The sequence below is a fragment of the Agelaius tricolor genome, unplaced genomic scaffold (genome assembly GCF_023055355.1).
Source record: "Agelaius tricolor isolate 1412-34295 unplaced genomic scaffold, bAgeTri1.0.p SCAF_72, whole genome shotgun sequence".
NCBI lineage: Eukaryota > Metazoa > Chordata > Aves > Passeriformes > Icteridae > Agelaius > Agelaius tricolor.
The window spans coordinates 91,708-96,737 of NW_027269332.1; the positions used below are offsets into that span (position 1 = coordinate 91,708).

At 47.3% G+C, this 5,030-nt stretch overlaps 1 long non-coding RNA gene across 3 annotated transcripts; it reads right to left on the reverse strand.

Annotated features, from left to right (window-relative positions):
* Positions 1-322: 322 nt before the first annotated feature.
* Positions 323-4,573, reverse strand: LOC139585307 (uncharacterized). Of its 3 annotated transcripts, XR_011677028.1 has the most exons (4): positions 3,910-4,573; positions 3,352-3,416; positions 2,668-2,731; positions 323-2,409 (listed from the first exon to the last, which is right to left on the reverse strand). It is a non-coding gene; the product is annotated as an uncharacterized lncRNA (long non-coding RNA). The 3 variants fall into 3 exon arrangements; XR_011677027.1 differs by lacking the exon at positions 3,352-3,416 and having other exon boundaries at positions 3,910-4,560; XR_011677026.1 differs by lacking the exon at positions 3,910-4,573 and having other exon boundaries at positions 3,352-3,901.
* Positions 4,574-5,030: the final 457 nt, after the last annotated feature.

The following is a 5,030-nucleotide window of genomic DNA, read 5'->3' on the forward strand; positions in this document are numbered from 1 at the left end:
ATCAGAGCCCCGAGTCTTCACCACCCCCCCCCCCCCCCCCTTTTCCTCTAGTTAGAAACTACACTGGAACTTTTTTCTGGAAACAAAGACATGACCTAAATCCTCTCCCCATGTCCTAGAGAGATAGATGTTCAGTTCTTAGTTGACTGGGCAGCAGTTTCTTCAATAGAACGATAAACAATATGGAAACGTTTTAGCTACAAGCAAATAGGCAAATCGGAACAAGGTCCTGGTGGCCAGCCACTGCAGTTCTTTTGAAGCAATTTTTTAAACAATCAAATACTGATACCACAAAAAATAAAGCAAAAAGCTGACTACCGGCTAAGAAAGAAGGAAAAATTAACTTTTGACGACAACAACAACATTCCAAGGACACAGGCTTTTTTCCAATCTCAGACCTTATTACTACTACCTCTCTTGGGAATTCTCATCGTGGATCCCAAAAGGAATAAATCCCTCAGCGTGTCCTAAAGCACCAAGGAGCTACCTACAAGTGAAGGTGGCTACTTTCAGTGCAGACACAGCTGATGACACAGCAGTGGCACAGTTCTGTGCTGCACAGGGATAGTACTGTCTCCTCTTCTCCAGCAGCTGACCTCTCTCCTGCCATGGCTTCTGTAAATGCATCAGAGCATGACCTTAACCACAAACAGGCAAGAAAACACCATCAGAAGTCTTTCATTAAGCAGTACAAGAAGGGTTCCAAGCAGAGACCAACAGAATTTCAAGGAAGCAGTATGCAATTAAACCACCTCAGACTCGTTCAAGTAGCCGGCAAAATGGAACCATTCAGAAATGACAAAGAAAACCCCCCCAAGTATTTATACAGGAGTCCTTAATGTCAGAAAGGGGATGACAGGTTATGTTCAGATAAGATGAATGTTTATTTGGATCTATAAATAAACTTCTCTCGTGGTCATTTGCCAAAAAATAGAACCTACAAGTGAACACCTACACCTGCCTAAAGAGACCTAACGAGCCCCTGGCAGCCACCGGCATCAAAGCGCAGTGGATGTTTCTAATCCAGGCTAAGGAGAACAATATCACCTTTTGTTCTCTCCAGTTTGTTTCCTCTGCAGTCCTAGTTGCTTCTTATGATTTTTACAGTCTCTGTATCTTCTCGGGCAGCGCTGAGTCTGACGACCGGGATACGAGAGTCCTTCCCTGCCCTACGGAGAGAACCAGGAAAAAAAGTTCAAAAAAGAACAGGGCAGTTTGAAGTTAATACCTCCGACGAGAAGCAGCACCTGACAAACAGAGCAACGGTGAACAAAGCGTGACACCTCCCTGGGGACAGAAGACTTACAAACTCTCCGGGATTTACAATTCCAGTAACCAAGCCCTTCAGCACAGCAGCCAAGTGTCCCATTAGGTGGTGCTGCACCAAAGCACGATCCGAGAGGTTCCAAAGAGTGAAATGCACGTTACTGTCCAAAGACGTAAAATCTTGCAAAATAACAAAACTACAATAGATCTAAACTACAGGGCAAGAGTACAAGTGTTAGCTTGAGGAGCTGGAACCATCCAGGTGAGCAACTGCTAACTGGATCCTCAACAGAGTTTGAGGAACCCTTCAGGATACAGAAGGGTTTTCCCCAGAAATTGCACAGGCCGAGTTTTGATAGAAGTACACTTGCCAGATGCTCAGAAACGTCACCCATCCTCCTCTGGGTGTCCTGAGAGAGCTGCGAATGGCTCTCACGTGGTTTGAGCTGGTTCTGTAAGGGCTCAGGGTGAATTTCACCAGATGCAACCAAACTGGGCAACACCCAGTGGGACAGAAGGAACCCAAAGCTTGTTTTACCCAAAGCTTGGGTAAGCAGAGCTCCAGCAAATACTGAGGAAACGGACAGAACGGGGTAACAAATAATAAACATAACTTTTTTTTTTTTTTTTTTTTTTTTCTTTTCAGATGAGCAAAACAATTAAGGAGAAGGTGAAAACCTCACCATGACTGAACATTTCATCACCTGTAAGCTGACCATCCTTAGCATAGAGGACTCCAAATTTAAAATTCACCGATCCCTGGAAAATAAAACCAAATATTATTTGGTGAACAGTCAAACAGAAGACATAAAAATTTGGTTCCTCTAATCTTTGCCTACATCCTACACGTTAGAACATACATTTTATACCATCTCCTACTACACAATAATTTACCTTTAAACTTTGATAGTATAGCATAAAATCATTAACTTAGACGGGTGATCAATTATGATTAAGTTGGTGCTTCAGGTTATTTTTGCTGTCAGGTTCCAAAAAACATGACTTCTTTTTACTGTAACGAGCAATTGATTTAGAAGTCATCAAAAGCCCATCCAAATACAAAGCCGTATTCACCGGACGGGTCTGTGAGCAAGAAGTAGTTAGGCTTGTACTCACCTCTTGCCCTTCAAGAACCAATACATCCTGTCAACAAAAACAGCATCTTTAGCCCCCTCCTATTAAAGATTCTACAAGGATGATGCTTTTATTGGTGTTTAGAAGTTTGGATTTGAAATGGCCAGTTCAATGGATAAAGAGACAGTTTAAGTAGTATTAGGTTATTATTATTATTATTCTTATTAGCTACTGGAAGAAACAAACCGGTAGGATCTATACTTAATTACTTCTATTTCCAGGAAATCATAAAGAAAAAGAACCAAACCAAAAAAAGTCACTTCCTACCTTTTGTATCTCAGGATGAAAAATGTCTCTTGGGCTCTTCTCCAGTTTCTCCAGACTCCTGGCACTGAAATGCAAGTGAACGAGTGCTTTATCGGAGGGCAAGTGCACATTCCAACCCCGAAGCACCAACCGATGGCAGTTACAGCGCTTACAAAATGAATCCTTCCCAGAGCCTCTGGGAAATGGAACGGTTTGTGCAACTGCCATTTCTTCCCCAAAATACTAACTCCCAACACTTCCTAAACTGAGTTTGCATTTTAAAAACAGAAATTAGGGAGACTCAGGGTGGAGATCAGGTTGAAATTGATTTCCTTCTAAAGCACAGGGGCTCTGTTCCATCACCCTTCACTTTGGCTCCACACGGAATCACGGGGAGCATTTTAGGAGGGCTCAAGAACCAATTCTATTTCTCTCTTTTTTCTAGTTCTCTCTCTTCCTAAATAATTCAAGGCAAGTCAAATGAAAAAGGACAAGTTCAGCAGCAAATTCACACTTTTCCCCTTTGTCTGCTCAAGAACAGGCTTTAAAACCACTTCTTGCTGCCTTCAACGGTTAAGACTTGCAAAACGGTTTCGCAAGTTTGATAGGTTTATCATAAAAACCACAGAACGCAAGCTCTGAATGACAGGAAAAGGTACACAGGCAAATATCTCAGCTGATGGTGGCTTATTTGTAAACACAGACCTTAACGGAGATTGCACGCAGAATGTTTCAGTGGGACTCGAAGGGAAAAATATTTTCTGAGTACCCTGTAAACAAGAAAAGCTAGGATATATTACAGGACATACCCACGTGTTCTGCATATTCAAATAGGATTATCAATAAAAACATTTAAGAAGGAAGAAAACCAAGGTAATTTTACTCAGCTATATTTACTGCCGATTTAGAGGAAAAAAAAAAAAAAAGTGAACCAGAAACGCCTACAGTAGAACTTTAAAACAATTGCTTGGATAAAAGCAGCTCATGGAACATGAAGTAGAAAAAAAGCGAAACCAGTATCAGACCTGCCTATTTTCTTACCATTGCACAAGAAAATGCGACAAGCGGTAGAAAGTCACTGCCTAAAACCGATCCTAGGATGTAACCGAGAACAATGGAGGCATTTGCTAATCTAAACGGAAACCTTTTCCGGACCCTAGTGTCAAATCACACGTTTTGTCTCTCAGCAGCTCGAGGCTGGAGAGCATTTCCCCTGGGGGTCGGGAGGGCAGGGCCACAAGGGGCTGAGTTTGCCGATCGCACCTGTGCCATCAGAAGGATCCTGCCCGGCGCTCCTTGCGCTCGCCATTCTCCGGGCCATCGCTGTGTTTTACTGCTCAGCGATGCCGCTCCATCTGTTTGCGTGGAAGGAAGAGCCACGAGCACTGAGGCACTCAGCAGCCGTGTCATGCCAGCGATGTCGAGCGCTCTCTGCTCGCAAGGCTGAGCCCGCCGCGGAGCCGCCTCCGCAGCCGCTCGTCCGCCCCCGCCCGCAGCAGCGGCAGCGGCCCGAGGGAGACGGCTGCAGCTCGGCGGCTCCCGCGCCTCCGCCAGCCCGAGGGCAGCCGCCGCACAGTGACCGCGGCAGCGCCCGGCGCCGCTCGCCCGGGGCGGCTCCTGCAGCTCCCGGCCCGCGGCAGCAAAGCACCGCCTGGCGCTCCGCCATCGGCGGGCGGCAGCGCGCCCCGCCCGAGCTCAGCCCCCGCCACCGGGACCGCTGAGCGAGGCCGAGGCACCGGGCGGACGCCCCTTCCGCGCCGCTCGGCTCCGTGCGGGCGGCCGGACGGAGGCTTCGCCCCTCCAGCGTCGCTGCCGCGGCTCCGTCCCGCGTGGGACAGGCGCCGGGAGCTCCCCGCGCCCAGCCCGCTCCCCCGGCGAGCGGCCGCCTCGGCCCGCCAGCCATTCATATGGCGCGTCGGCCGTTGCGTCAGACGCCGCGCTTTACGGCCGCAGGGCCTGCCGGGAGTTGGAGTCTCGGACTGACAGCCACCGCTCCGTTCTCCGGCACCGGGAGCTGCGCTCCCGCCAGGGGATCAAACGGCTCCTTCGCTCCTGGGCGCGGAAGCACCTTAGGCAGCACCGCCCCTCCCGAATGTCCTTTCTTTTCCACTCCAACTATTTTTTCTTTTTTTTCCACTCTGTTTTTCACCCCCTTTTGCACTTTCACTCCTTCTTTTTCACTCTCACCCTTTTCCTTTTTCATTTTTTTTCTTCCTTTCTCTTCCTCCTTTTTTTTTCCTTCCTTTCTTTTTTCCTTTTCTTTCTTTCTCTCTTTCTTTCTGTCTGTCTTTCTCTATTTCTTTCTCTCTCTCTTTCTTTCTTTCTCTCGCTCTCTTCCTTTCTCTCTTTCTTTCTTTCTGTCTCTCTCTTTCTGTCTCTCTCTC